The sequence below is a fragment of the Cupressus sempervirens genome, chromosome 8, assembly GCF_028749045.1.
Source record: "Cupressus sempervirens isolate cs-2001-9-10 chromosome 8, ASM2874904v1, whole genome shotgun sequence".
Classification (NCBI taxonomy): domain Eukaryota; kingdom Viridiplantae; phylum Streptophyta; class Pinopsida; order Cupressales; family Cupressaceae; genus Cupressus; species Cupressus sempervirens.
Window position 1 is genome coordinate 618,417,765 of NC_143125.1, and position 14,586 is coordinate 618,432,350.

The window sequence follows — 14,586 nt, forward strand, 5'->3', positions numbered from 1 at the left end:
TAGTGCATGAATTAGTTTCCCATGTATTTGGCACTTTTTGCATTTTTCTACATATTGAAAGGAATTTGACTCCATTGTAGATCAATAATAACCTATCCACATAAGTTTCTTAGCCAAAGAAAAAGCACTCAAGTGTGACCCACATATACCCTCGCATACTTCATATAAAGCAGTTTGAGATCATCTTGTTCAAGATAATGTAAGAGAGTAATGTCAAGACCTTGTCGATAAAAGGTATCAACAATTAAGGTGTAGTGAGATGTTTGGCAAAGGAAATTTCTTTTTTGGTTTTGGGATAAATCAGGTTGTAGTGTATTGTTTTTTAGATAGGCATGGATTTTTTCCATAAAATTAGGGAATTCTGACTGATGAGATGACATACGATTAAAGAGTTAGGATCATCATAAGAAGGATAAGATAATGGTTCTGCTAAGAACTCAAAATGAGCTTGTGTTTTTTCCATATCAAGCAAGGAAGGAATCATTGCCATAACATCTATAACTTTGTTGTCTTATCGGAGAATCTCTTCAAATGCGATCACTGTGAAATATTGTTTTAAGTCATCTGCCATACACTTATATGGTAGTAGCTTGCCATCTTTGGTCTAGTATTTATCATTAACTTGATTAATGATCAATCGGGAGTCTTCATAAATGTGCAATTCTGTTACTTTTTATTGTATTGCCAATTTGAGTTCTGTGAGCAATGCTTCATATTTAGCTATATTATTCATATAAGGGAATAAAAGTTTGTAGGAATTAGGGGTAAAAGTACAAAGTTCTGTCACCTTTTAGGTTGACTTATCAGAATGACTAAATTTGAGTATTTCTATCTAAAAATTAAAATTTCTTAAACATATGATATAGATAAATTCATTCCAGCTAAGTTATATATGGTCTCACACTTTTCCAATTGGAAATATTTATTAAATGCAGATTTTATACTAGTTTGTATCCAATTACTAAAGAAATAAATTTATTTCAGAAAAGTGGCATTTCAATAACTCTTACTTATTTTTATGTTATTTTTTTAATAACATATAAAAATCATTTCATAGAGCTCAGACTCAAGAATATTTTCATATAGAGTTTATAGTATTTTAATTAGATATAGTACATTGTGATTAACAAATTCTACAAGCACGTATTTAAAACTCGAAAAGATGTCAATTTTGAGAAAGAAAAAATAATTAAATCATATCAAAAAAATTTAAAATTATATGACGTTCTAGAAGAGAGAGCCCTCTTCTAGAATGCATAATTTTTTTCTTGGTTAGAATAGAGTTGTTTTTAAAATGTGGTGGAAGATGAAAACTATCAATTTCGAGTGAATTGAAATTTGAGTCATTATAAAAGAGAAATTATAGGTTTAAATCTGATTTTTATTTTTGATTGTTCTAGCTATATATGTTATCTATAGCATAGTATGCGATCAAAGGGAAAGAATAGAAATTTCATATAGTTTTGTGGTGGGAACTAGACCCCTAATTTTTAGAGTTTTTCAATAGCTTAAAATAATCTATAAAAATTAGGAAAATTTATCAATTCTTATTCCAAATAATTATTAAAAATTATAATCCTAAACTTTATCAATTTCTACACATTTTGTTAGTTTACTTCATTTTCAAATTTAAAATAATAAATACCAATTTCATGTTATTGATAGTGAACCATTATACTTTTGTTAGCTTTTTCCTTTACAAAAGGGTGACATTGGTTTGTGCTTTTACCCTTAGATATTGTGCATTCTTGTGGTGTAGCAAAGAATACTCCAACCCCTGTACCATTTTGGGTAAATCAACCATCAAAATATAATTTCTAGGATTGTGTCAATATTTGCACGATCTTGGCATCAAGGAGCTCAACCTATATTGGATGGTCATCTGATAGTGGAGAATTTGCTAATTGATATGCTTTCCTTTATGGTTTTTTAATCCATATACTCAATGTCAAAGTCACTTAGTACCATAACCCACTTTTCTAGTATGTCTGTTAATGTTGATTTGCTAAGAAAATATTTCAAATGACCTATCTTTGCAATTAGCATGCCTTTGTGAGATAACATGTAGTGTCACAATTTATGTGTAGCAAAGACCACTACCAGACATGTTCTTTCAATTTATGAATAGTTAAGTTCCTATCCCACTATTTCCTTCATGGTTCTATGCTAATAATTCTCCAAAAGATTTTTAGTCACTAATATGTATGAACAAGTAGTTTTTCATGAATTGGTGACATCAAAGTTAGTGGATTTGTCAAGTACTATTTGATCTTGTCAAAAGATTCTTCACACATGAAATCCTAGTGAAAATGTACATTCTTTTGTAACAAGTTCATAAAAGGATAACTTCTATCAGCCAATTGTGAGATGAATCTCTTGATGGATTGCAATCTTCTATGTAATGATCTCAACTCACTTATGTTTTTCAGAGGTAGAATTTACATGATTACCTTAACCTTACCAAGGTCTACTTCTATTCCTTTTACATAAAATATATATCGCAACAATTTTCATGTTGTAATGTCGAATGCATATTTCTTGGGATTTAATCTAACATTGTACTTTTCCAATCTGGTGAATATCTTGTCCACCACTTGTAAATAATCTTGCTTGGTTTTTTATTTTCCTAAGATAGCATCAACATAGTCTTCCATTATGGTACACATCATGTCATAAAAATTTGTAGTCATAGCCTTGAGATATGTAGAACTTACATTATTGAGATCAAAAGACATGGAATTTCTACAATAAGTAGCCTAAGGACATGTGAAAGTAATTTTCTCTTGATCTTCTGGTGCAATTTTTATTTGGTTATAACCAAAAAAATCCATTCATTAGAGATAATATTTCATGTCTAGCTATAAGATCTCCAATAGTATGAATGTTTGGTAAAGGAAAATCATCTTTTGGACAAGCTCTATTTAGATCTCTGAAGTTAGTGAACAACCTTGATAGACTTGTTTGGTTTTGAAATAGGAATGATGTTTGATATCCATTCTACATAATCAATCATGATGATAAAACTAGCATCCAATGTTTTCTTTAATTCAACTTTGATTAGAAGTGCCACATGTGGATGCATCTTTTTGAGCTTTTGTTTCACTAGTTTGACTCCTGGAGATATGGATAAATGATGCATTATGAAATTTGGATCTAGACCTGACATATCAACATAGGACCATTCAAAATTGACTTTTTTAGATTTGAAAAATTGTATAAACTCTTGTCTTTCTAATTCTAATAAAGCTATCACTATTTTAGGATGCATTGAGATTCTTTTGTTCCAATGTTGACATGCACTATTGGTTCAATGAGAATTTCTAATTTCTCTCGATATAAATAATCATGAAGAGTGTCAATCCTTTCATCTTTAGGCAGCTCAGAGAGGTTTTCACCTTTAGATATATCTTTTCTTTTCACGATTTTCGGATCTAATACTACCATAGAGTGGCTTTCACCATTAGATCTATTGATTATTTTTATATTTTTAGAGCTTAAAGTATTCACACTCTCACCAAAATTACCCATGTCATTGAGTTCAATAGGGAACCCTTTCTTGTGAGCTCCCCATGGTATATGATCTCTAATCTCAAGATAATCTATGATTACATCATTATTATAGAAAACATCCAATTCAAGAATAGGAGGTGAAGCCTAGCCAATAATTTCAAGATGTATTAGTGGAAAGATATCATTTGGGTCATGTTCCAAGGTGGTAATGGTATTATTAGAGAAGTTCTCAAGGTTTAGGAATGTATTGACAAGGCCTATTTCCATACTCTCATTTGAAGCGTCTTTTTCTTGAAAAATTTCTTTTTCTTCATGATTATCACGATTAGCAGAATATGAGATTAACTCTAAGGAATTTGACTGTGAACTTTCTCCCTCTTGGTATGTATTACTATAAGCATTAACAATGTCAATTATTTTATCCTTAGGGAGGATAGATAACTCATTATTGAAATCATCTTCATCTGAATTAGTATCTTCTTATTTATCTTTGATTTGATCTAAGAATTCTAGGTTTGTTTCCCTTTTGTTTCATATATTCAATCTTATCCACATCCTAATCCTGTGGTATCTCTTTGGTAATTTGGATTTTCAAAAATGAGTTGCAAGATACCTTCTCTCTATAAGCCAAGAGGTCCACTTCCTCTGTATCCCATTTTTACTACTATAACACATGCTTTCCCATACTATTTAGGAGATATATGTTCATACTTGATCTCTTATTTCTTTTCTTTGTAAAGGAGTTTCTCAACATTTTTGTCATTTGCTTCATTTGTTAAGGTGCCTCTACTCACAAAAGTGCCAAAGAGAGTAATGGGATGGTGCAGGAACACACCTTGGAAATCTCCATTGTTTGGCTTGTACTTGACTCTAGCCAAGTCAAGAGCATAGGTTAGTTTTCTTTAGACCTTAGAAGGCCATTTGCATTGTTGGCTACGTGAGTTAGTAACGAGGACTAATGTCACACAAATAGCTATTGTTAGTAGTTTTCAATTTCTTAGTGTTTAGAGGTAATAGTGAGTTTGAGTCTTTAAATATCTCCTCACATGTAGGATAGGTAGGAAAAATTCTTTAAGGTAATTTATGATGTTTATAGATCGACCTAGAGGGGTTAGAGGTCCTAGAAACAAGGGAAATGGCATAAGTGCAAAGATGCCAAATGTTGCTAAAAAGTTGTCATGGCAACATTTGCAATAAATTGTAAATGTTGCAAGAAAATCGATTACATTGGATCCCCTAAATATGAGGAGTGGAAAATCCATTAAGATGGCCTAAAAACTAGGAAAAAGGAATCTATCACTAATGAAAGGCTCAATCTTGAGAGGAGACATTGTAAGTAAGTTTTGAAAAGAAATAGAGTGACTATGACTATGAGCAATAGTGTAGACCAAGAATTTTCTTCTTATGTGATGTTATATGGATTGAAGGAGTTAAAATTGCATGAGATCCATGTAATAAAATTATTTTAAAGTTTTTTTCATTGTTTGTTCTTAGAGTTTAGAGTTAGTTTAGTTGCGCTAGTAAATTGTTTTGCATACAACCTGTTCACTCGATCTGTGCTGATCAATCCGTGAAGAAATGGTTGCCCCATGAAATCTAACCATGGGAAACACCTGAGGGTAGATGGAAAGGTTAGGGGACTCATCAATGTACATATCTATAGGAGTTGGAGTTGTGAAAATTTGGGAAGCCATTTTTAAACTCAAGCCCTAGGCGAGCTAGGAAGGCTCGGCTAGAGGTTTGATAGTGGTGAATCAATGATTTCATGCAGGGGATAGAAGTATTGTATAGAAAGTATAGTTCTAGGAAGGGGATATTCATATCTTAACATATTTAGGAGGTCGAGATCCTACCAATCAATTTAGGTAAGTTTCCAAGCAAGTTTGTGGTCCAACCCTAGGAAATAGGTCTTTTAGTCCTATTTGACCTACATAATAGGAATCACTTGTATGAATAACTTAGGGTTTTAAGACCTATTAAATATTTTAGGAAATCCAAAAGGGTGTTAGAATCTGGAGTTTATTTGTTAAGTTGTTTGGAGAGTTTCTACAAGAAAGAGGAATTAGTGGATTACTAGGGCTAATTGGAACTAGGCCTAATTAGGCTTTTTGAGTCAAAAACTTGAAATTGCTAAGGAAGAATTCTAAAGATATTTCCAAATGGCCAAAAATGGAAGAAAATGGAGTGATCTCATGATGTTGGATGACCCTGCAATGAGGGATGTAGTTAGGGAGCAAGTTGCAATTGGACCCTTCTAAGTGAGTGTGGAGAAGAGTACTAAAATAGAGTGTTAGTCTTCTGAGTGTAAGCACAAAGGATTAAACTCTTGGAGAGGAGTTTGGATTGGTGTTATTTAATCACCTAAACCAATCAATGACCTAGGTGGATAGGTTCCTAGAAGAGACAAGCTGGGTCTCTTGAGGAGTAGTGCAAGCAACCCTTGGAACACTCACACCATATTGGTACCAAAGCTTGTTTAGATTAGGCTTGTGGTTCATGTTTCAACCTACATAATTAGTGGGAGATAATACACCAAGTGGAATAGTAGAAGACATAACCATGGTGACTAACATTGAGTCAGCCAAGAAGGTTGAAGAACAAGAAGAAGACAACAAGTCAATAAGGGAAAGAATAGCCCAAATGGAACAACTCTTGGGTGAAGTCCAAGACAAAGCTGATAGGATCAAAGAGAAAATTGACCTAAAGGAAGAAAAAGAAGCAAGGGAGAAGGAACTAGAGTTGGAAGAAGAAGCACTAACCCCTGAGATGGTTCTTCCTGAAGAGCTATTCTTAAAGGCATTAAAAGCATTGAGTGACAAAGCTCTAGAAGGAGTACCACTATTTAGTGGAAAAATGGATCTAGATTTAGTTGTGAGCTAGATTGACAACATTGAGAACCATTTTGAATGTGATGGTATCTCTAAGGCACACAAATTTGTGGTGGCCAAGTCTAGATTAAGAGGTCCAACTCTTTCTTGGTGGAAGTTTGTGAAAATTGAGAGAGAAAAGGATGGGAAATCGTATTGTTACATGGGAGGGTATGGTAAACAAAGTGATGTAAACCTATCTTCCTGATGACTATGAAGTTCAACTTCATAGGAGAAGAAAAAATCTTAGACAAAAAGATTTGGATGTCCAAGCATACATTGAGAAATTTCAAAATTGTGTTTGAGGTCCAAGATAATTGAAGATGAAAGAATTAAACTTGCAAGGGACTTGAATGGCCTTAAATGGTCAATTCAACAGGAGATGATCCTAGTGAACTTCAAAACCATTAGGAAATGTTATCAAATGGCCTTGAAGATAGAAGAGAAAAGCAAGAGGAAGCAAGAAACCTCTAAAGGTAAGGCTAAGCGCAAGGATAATAGAGGTCAAAGAGGTGGCTATGGTGGAAAAATTTAAGATTCAAGGACTCAAGGTGATGTGAAATTCAATGAACAACAAGAAGGAAGCTCAAGTAGAGGTGGTAGAGGAAGAAACTCTAATTCTAGAGGAAGAAGTGGTGGAAAAGGAGGAAGAGGCAACTACTTTTCTAATATGAAGTGCTACCATTGCAATAAAATGGGGCACCTAGATTATAAATGTCCAGATAAAAGTGGTTCATCACAAGGAGGTGACAAGAGGAAAAACTTTGTTCAAGACGAGTCCAATACAACAAACAAGCATGTTGAAGTACCATTGAATTCAAAAGAAGGGGAGAACCTCATGATGAGGAGAAATTTGATCAAAGAGCCAATGAAGGAGGAACCAAGCCAAAGAAGATCTTTATTTAGAATAAAGTGTAAAATGATGGGGAAAGTGTGTAGAGTCATCATTAACTCAGGGTCTACTGACAACATTGTGTCAGAGGAAACAATCAGCAAGCTAAAACTAACAAGGATACCCCACACTAATCCTTACAAGGTCACATGGCTCAACAAAGGACAACATGTGTTAGTAAATGAGTAAGCATGGGTGGAGTTCTCAATTTTAAGGTATAAGGATAAAGTTTTATGTGATGTGTTACCTATGGATGCATGCCATTTTCTCCTAGGTAGACCTTGGAAATTTGATTGCCAAGCTATCCATGATGGAGGAAAGAACTCTTATACCTTTAAGAAGGATGATGTGGCTTTTAAAATACAATCATTGGCTTTCAAAATACAATCATTGATGGAAGATGCTAAAGCAAAGACAACTTGTCCAAATGTGCTCATGTTGAGTGAAAAAGAGTTCCTACAAACCATGGAATAAAGTGAAGGTGTAGGTTTTGCATTGGTGTTGAGACCAAATGCGGGAAATGAAGATAAGGAGACTAAGAAGGTAGAGTTACCTAAAGAGATTCAAGGGATACTGCAATCTCACCAAGGTATTGTAAGTGAAAGAGAAACATCAACCTTACCTCCTAAAAGAGCTATAAGCCATATGATAGACCTAATTCCATGAGCTACCCTACCAAACAAGGCAACCTACAAGATGACCCCTCAACAAAATGAGGAAATAAAAAGACAAATACAAGAACTCCTAAACCAAGGCCTAATTAGGAAGAGTATTAGTCCATGTGCCATACCCATTGTACTTGCAACAAAGAAAGGAGGAACTTGGAGGCTTTATACACATTCAAGAGCCATAAATAGGATAACCATTAGGTATAGGTTCCCTATTCCTAGGGTTGAAGACCTAATGGACTGTCTAAGTGAAGCCAAGTACTATAGTAAGATAGACTTGAAAAGTAGTTTTCACCAAATAAGGATAAATGAAGAAGGTGAGTGGAAAACAATCTTCAAGATCAATGAAGGGCTGTATGAATGGCTTGTCATGCCATTTGGATTTTCTAATGCCCCCTCCACATTCATGAGACTCATGAATGAAGTTCTCAAGGAATACATAAGCAAGTTTGTTGTAGTGTATCTAGATGATATACTAATTTATAGAAAGACAAAGAGTGAGCAACTAGAACAACTTGACATTCTTTTCAAGAAGCTACATGAGGAGAAGTTGATGATCAACTTGGAGAAGTGTGAGTTCATCAAAATAGAGCTAGTGTACCTTGGGTTTTTTCTAGCACATGGCCAACTGAAAATGAATAAAAGCAAGGTTGAAGCTATCATGAATTGGCCTACTCCAAAGTCAACAAGAAAGGTAAGAAGTTTTCATGATCTTGCACAAGATACTATCAAAGGAGGAATGAAAACCAAGTTTGTATGGAATGATCATGCAAACAAGAGTTTTGCGTTGCTGAAGGAAAATATCGCTACACAACCTATTTTAGTGCTATCAAGCTTTGAAAGGCTTTTCACCATTGAATGTGATGCTAGCAATGTAGCAATTGGGGCTATTTTAAGCCAAGAGGGAAAACCAATAGCCTTTCATTCTGAAAAGTTGAGAGGAGCCAAGAGGAAATACTCATCCTATGACCTATAAATGTATATATTGGTCCAAGCTCTAAGAAAGTGGATGCATTATTTTTTTCCCAAGGAACTCATTGTATATTCAAACAAACAAACACTTAGTTTCTTGAATTCACAAGAAAAGTTAAGTCACAAGCACATGAAGTGGGTTGAATACCTACACGCAGATACCTTCAATATAAAGCACAAGAAGGGTGCTCTAAACAAGGTGGCACATGCATTGTCTAGAAGGGCACTCATACTCCAAGAAATTCAATTGAAGAACATGGGAATATATCATTTCAAGGATCTATATGTAGATGATGAGGTCTTTGTTGACATATATAAGGTATGTGCTGAATATAAGAATCATTTTCATAGTAGTTATACTGAGTATACTTTGCAAAGTGATCTTTTGTTCAAAGAGAATTAGTTTTGTGTTCCTAGAGGCTCTATTAGAGAGAATTTGATACAAGAAAAGCATAATGGAGCTTTGAGTGGACATTTTGGGATCAATAAGACCCAAGATCTTGTTTCAAGGTTTTACTATTGGCCTAGAATGAATCTTGATGTTAGGAGGTATGTGAAAGTTGTGTCATATGTCAAAAAGCTAAGGGCAGTTCTACAAATGCTAGTCTTTACCAAACACTACCAATTCCTACTAGGCCATGGGAATGTCTAAGCATGGATTTTTTAGTTGGGTTACCCAAGAAAAGAGGAGGAATGGATAGTGCATATGTGGTTGTAGATAGGTTTAGCAAAATGGCTCACTTTGTGCCATGTAAGACCACTAGTGATGCCACTCACATAACTTCCCTATTTTTCAAAGAAATTGTGAGAATTCATGGGTTACTAATCAACATTTTGTGAGACAGGGACACTAAGTTTTTGAGTCATTTTTGGAAGACTCTTTGGCAAATATTTGGCACCAACTTGTACTTTGGATCAGCCTACCATCCCCAAACTAATGGTCAAACTGAGGTTGTAAATAAGAGCCTTGGAAATTTTCTAAGATGTTTGACAAAGGAGTACGGTCAGTAGTGGGATCAACTAATTGGGCAAGCTGAATATTCCTACAATGACACCATCATTTTTTCCATTTGCTTCATCTGTTAAGGTGCCCCCACTCACAAAAGTGCTAAAGAGAGTAATGGGAGGTGGTTCCAACCGTTGTCTTCTTATCAAGGATCTTCAATATGATCCCACAAATAGTCTTAATTTTGTGATACAAAATGTTTTTCCCAAGGTATGTTCTCCCATTCTTTGTTCCTTGACATCAATTTTGATGTCTGATGAGTTGGAAGTAGATGCTAGAATCTTATGATCTTAGCTGAGAGATGTGGATATAACCCAATTATGTGGTATTAGACAATCTATTGACAACTTCAAGGTATTTCAATATTGAAAAGGATAGGGATCCCCTTTAGTTGTTATCTCTTGTCCATCATGAGCGAATTTTAGACAGTAATTAAATGTTGAAAGTATTGCTTGCATAGAGTGAATCCAAGGACATCCTAAAAGAATATTGTAGGCTAGTCCTATATCTAGGACTTGACAAGGTAGGTCTTCGATCATGACACCAACTCTCATAGGTAGCATAAATGATCCATTAGATGCCCTTTCTTGTTCATCATAGGCTTTGATTGTGATTTTATTTTTAGCATCTACTACATTTTTGGAAAATCCCAATGCAAGGACTAATTTTAGAGTACAAATATTCAATCCAACTCCTCCATCTATAAGGACTCTTTTGATCTTATGATTTTTTACAAGGACTTCAATGTGAAGTGGAACATTATGAGTTTGATGAATGGAAAGATCATCATTTTCAGTAAAGCATATGAAATGTGACGTAGTCAAATGTCCCACCATAGTTTGGAATTGAATCTGATCTAGATTGGTAGGTACTATGGTATATAATAGAGCTTTTCAAGAATTTCTCTATGTGATGTTGATAACTGTAGAAGCTCTAATATTGATATTTTAGTTGGTATTTTCTTCAATTGGTCCAAAAGGTTGTATTGTTTGGATTTTCCAAGTGTAGACTTTGGTACATAGAGAACTTTTGTTTGAGACATAGATGGTTTGGATGAAACAACTTGTAGGGTGACCTTAGCTTGATTCCTAGTAGTAACGTTAACTGGTTCATATTCTTCCTTCTCATGAGATGTAATGAAATTGGGATTAATTTGAGAAGGATAACATTTAGATAGGTTGTTAATGTAGGTGTAGGACGTAGTATTGTAATTGGCTTTGACTATCATTTTTATTTTTAGAGGTATTTCCTATATCATGATCTTGAAGTGGATATTTGAATGCCATATGTGTCTCATTTGAGGTATGTCCATCAACTTATACTTTACTGCTTTCAAGTAAGTCTTGTATCGCATATCAATCTTTGGTAGTCACTTGTTTATATGAAATTCACAATAGTCTTCATCGTTCCACCATGGTGGTTTCACTTTTGGTTCATAATATTTCACTTCAAGAAATGTGATAATTTTTTGAGTGATTAACTTCCTTAAAGCGAATTCAAGAGATTTCCCTATGGGAGTAAATGTTCTTTTCTTGGGTATAAGAGATCTTCTCATGAAAGATTGATCGTTTTGGACATCTTGAGCATTTTGATTTGTTTGAGGTGTAGCAAATTTTTTTCTAAGATTGAGTACTAGTTGTGATGTTTGGACATTTCGATTATCTACTACTCCATCACTCACAACTTTTTTGCTTTTGTTCCAATATTTGGATTTGTCATTTTTGGTATTGGAATTGTTGTTATTTGTATTTGAAGAGCTAGCATTGTCTTTTTTCTAAATTTTGAGTTCTCCCTTTTGGACCATAGCCTTTTTCATTTTTACACCATTCTCAATGAGCTTTTTGAAGTTTGGTAGACATTGTACTCTATAACTCATGTCTAGTGTAAGATTTTGTATAAGGATATCAATCTTTTCATGTTTAGGAATGATTCTTGGATATTTTTATAAGAGGTGATACCATCTTTGCAAGAAGGTAAGGAATGGTTCCCCATTCTTTTGTTTTGTGTTGCAAAGGTCTAACATAGTCACTTCATGTCTAATATTGTAGGAATAATGTGTTACAAATATATCAACTAGCTCATTAAAAGACTTAATACCAATTGGTAAATTAGAAAATGATTCCATATTTTGGCCTCCCAAACTTCATGGAAATAGTCTCATAAGGTAAGTATTTTCATAAGCTACTTTAGTGCAGATAGTTCAAAATTCTCTAACATGGTCTTATGGATCTATATTCCCTTTGTTTTTGTCAAATTTGGGAACCTCAAAATGAGAAGGAAATGAAATCATGACCAAACTTTTATCAAAATGATATGGACTTATGTCTTCTAAGGTGTACATCTTGGATGAAGATCCAGTTTAAATTTCTTGAATTTTTTGTTGAAGCATTTGGATTTGCTATGCCAAGGGGTCTAATGATAATGTATATCCATATGGTATATTTCCTTGAATATTGATTCCTTGAGGATTTGAACTTTAAAATTTCATTCTAGGAATGTTATAGCCTTGTTGATGAGATCCTTGTAATGTTGAATTTAGTTGTTGAAAAGGACATGATTGAACATAACCTTCAGAAGAAACATGTCGGGGATAACCTTTTTGTGTAATGCCTTGTGGGGTCATCCCTAGTTGATAAGATCCTGGATATGTTAGGTTTAATTTTTAAGAAGGACCTTGTGGGGTTATGTGTTATGGACTAGGGTCTTGTTGGGTTACACCTTATTGAGGAGTACTTTTTTGGATATAACCTTATTGAGGAGGTCCTTGTAAAGTTACCATTGGTGGACTAGGACGTTGTTGGGTTATACCTTTTTGAGGATTACTTTGTTAGCTATAACCTTGTTGAGGAGATAGATTATTGAAAACCATTAACCATTTTGAATTTCCTTCTTGGCCCTTAACAAGGGATCCATTATGAATTCTGCAATATATCACGGTGATCATGGAGAGAACGAAAACTGACTAGGAGACAACCAATCATAACATGCAGACAAAATCAAACATTCAATCCCATTCTGGGTTTGCACAATAGGTTCGACATTGAACCAGACTAGGGAGAAGGTGGATTTTTCCAATAGGAGATGTCAGCCACAACACCATAACATATGCCCTTTCAAGGCTAAAATCTCAAGAACTTCGATTCTTCCACATATGCCCTTTCGAGGCTGATATCACAAGGACTTTCGATCTTTCACTTTTTAAGTCCCAAAACTCAAAACATGGTTTGTGTTGACAAGTAGGGGCCCATAACACTCTACTCTCTTTCCCTCTTCTCATCTTGAGAAGAGACTCTGCACTATTAGAGTCCAATTAAATACCTCCTCCCGTACATGGCCACTACTACCCTATCTGAGGGTTAGTAATGTCAATACAACCCATACAATCCATTCAAAAATCAAAGTAAAATACAAAGGAAAACATTTACGAAGAAACTCATTTCAATCCCTCTCAACATATTCAACACACACACAAACATACATATGCAAACAAAATAACTTAAGCATGCAACAAAACATGAACAACATGAGCTGAGGGATTCCTACTTTCAAAATTGGGTTATGGCAATTGAACAATTTGAGATGAGCATTCCCTTCCTTCTCCTTCTCCTTCAATCCTGAATTTCACTCTAAAACTAGAGGTTGGGTGAACACTCAAACCCTCTCAAAATTGCCTCTAAATAAGATCCTAAACTCAACCACTCTAAAAAGCAATAATTCCCCCACTTGCCTATTGTTTTAGAGGTTTCTAACTCAACTAGACCTAAGGCTAACCTCAAGGTGGAGTTAAAGTTATCCAACTCATGATGGAAACAATCAATTTTCGCAATAAAGCAAAAATGGGGTTTTCAACTGACCATAAAAGTCAACAAAAGGGGCTAGCGGGGTGGAAAATGCCCCCAATCCATACCCATACCCCTTGGGTACTTAGATTTCATGATTTTTGGCCTTGAGGATTAATTAGGGACCTATCAAAAGCTAAGAAATTTTAGAATTTACTAACAACCTTCAAAAAACTATTACACATTAATCCTGATTAGGGTAATTAACCTCGATTACTAACTAATCAACAAAAAAGTCACTAACCTAGTTTGAATTAGATCTTTAGGTTACTCGACTAACCCTAACTATCATGCTGGAATGCATATATAATTTATGAGTGTCAAGCGACACTGAAAATTCACTATTACGAAACATTAACACTTATTGATTATAGAATGATACATTCATACATCTCACAATACAAATAAAATATGAACAATGAGGTATGCATCTTTTATTAGACTCAACCCTGGTTTCCACAAACAATACATAGGGTTCAATTTCATTTCTCAGTTAGATTTTCTCGGCTAAAATATCCTACACTCATTGCACACATTAGTAGGTCAAGAGAATCACATACATATATTCAAAACTTATCTGGATAGTTACATAAATCAAAACATGAACCTTTCATATAATTAACTATTTAATCCATTTCTACTCATATTTAATCATTAGTAATCACATAATCAATATAACATAACTTATTCATTAAATTAGATTAAAATACTAGAATAATCATCGTTAGACATGCATATACCTAACATCATAAACATCACCAAATAAGGAATACTGAACTATCTGAAAGCACCAAACCTAATCATCGAGATACCAAAATCAACACTCTTATGA